The following is a 1,171-nucleotide window of genomic DNA, read 5'->3' on the forward strand; positions in this document are numbered from 1 at the left end:
ATTTGAAGAAATTTTATTTTTTGGTCAAAAAAAAAAAAAAGTAAGCCGCGCGCCTGTCGTCTTTTTAAAATCGCCTGTTTGGTTTTTGGTCATTTTCCCCAAAACCACCGGCCCGATTTCAACCAAACCTTCTGCGTTGGACTCCCCTCGGACCCCCAGATGATATATCCGAGTTTGGAGAAATTTGAAGAAATTTTAATTTTTGGTCAAAAAAAAAAAAAACGTAAGCCGCGCGCCTGTCGTCTTTTTAAAATCGCCTGTTTGGTTTTTGGTCATTTTCTCCAAAACCACCGGCCCGATTTCAACCAAACCTTCTGCGTTGGACTCCCCTCGGACCCCCAGATGATATATCCAAGTTTGGAGAAATTTGAAGAAATTTTAATTTTTGGTCAAAAAAAAAAAAACGTAAGCCGCACGCCTGTCTTTTTAAAATCGCCTGTTTGGTTTTTGGTCATTTTCTCTAAAACCACCAGCCCGATTTCAACCAAACCTTCTGCGTTGGACTCCCCTCGGACCCCCAGATGATATATCCGAGTTTGGAGAAATTTGAAGAAATTTTAATTTTTGGTCAAAAAAAAAAAAACGTGTCGTCTTTTCCCCACCTGTTTTTGACCAATAAGAATTAATGTAATGCCTTTGTCTTGGGCAGATGACAGAGAATTATTGCTCTCTTGGGATGGCGATTGCAGCTAACTGCTTGCAGACTGTGATTTCTTGTTTTTTGTATCTGTATCCTTTGATGATCCGATTTAATAAATAGTTAACCGGAACGTCATTGTTTGTCCTCTCTTGGAATAAACGAACATGCATGTCAGTTTTCCTGTTTTTTCAACCTGACAGGTGGAATGAAAAACCATGGCAAGGCAAGGCAAGGCAATTTTTTTTGTATAGCCCGTTTTTACAAACAGTTTGTCTCAAAGGGCTTTACATGGCATCATAACAACATCCTCTGCCCTTAGACCCATGGTGGTTGGTGAACACCTCACATATCAGGGCAGTACGGTGAAAGCTCACTTTGTCCCAAACTATGACATACTGTATACATGATGCACTCTTTGCTGATCCAGCTGCTCACTTGCAGTCATAATATCCTGTAGACCACCCAGAAATGTAAGGAGATGTTCAGTGTTATACGGCCCCAGGTTTGCATGACCGTGGCGATCCCTCCAGT

Source organism: Trachurus japonicus, chromosome 10 (assembly GCF_045865225.1).
Source record: "Trachurus japonicus isolate A0001 chromosome 10, Traja_1.0".
Classification (NCBI taxonomy): domain Eukaryota; kingdom Metazoa; phylum Chordata; class Actinopteri; order Carangiformes; family Carangidae; genus Trachurus; species Trachurus japonicus.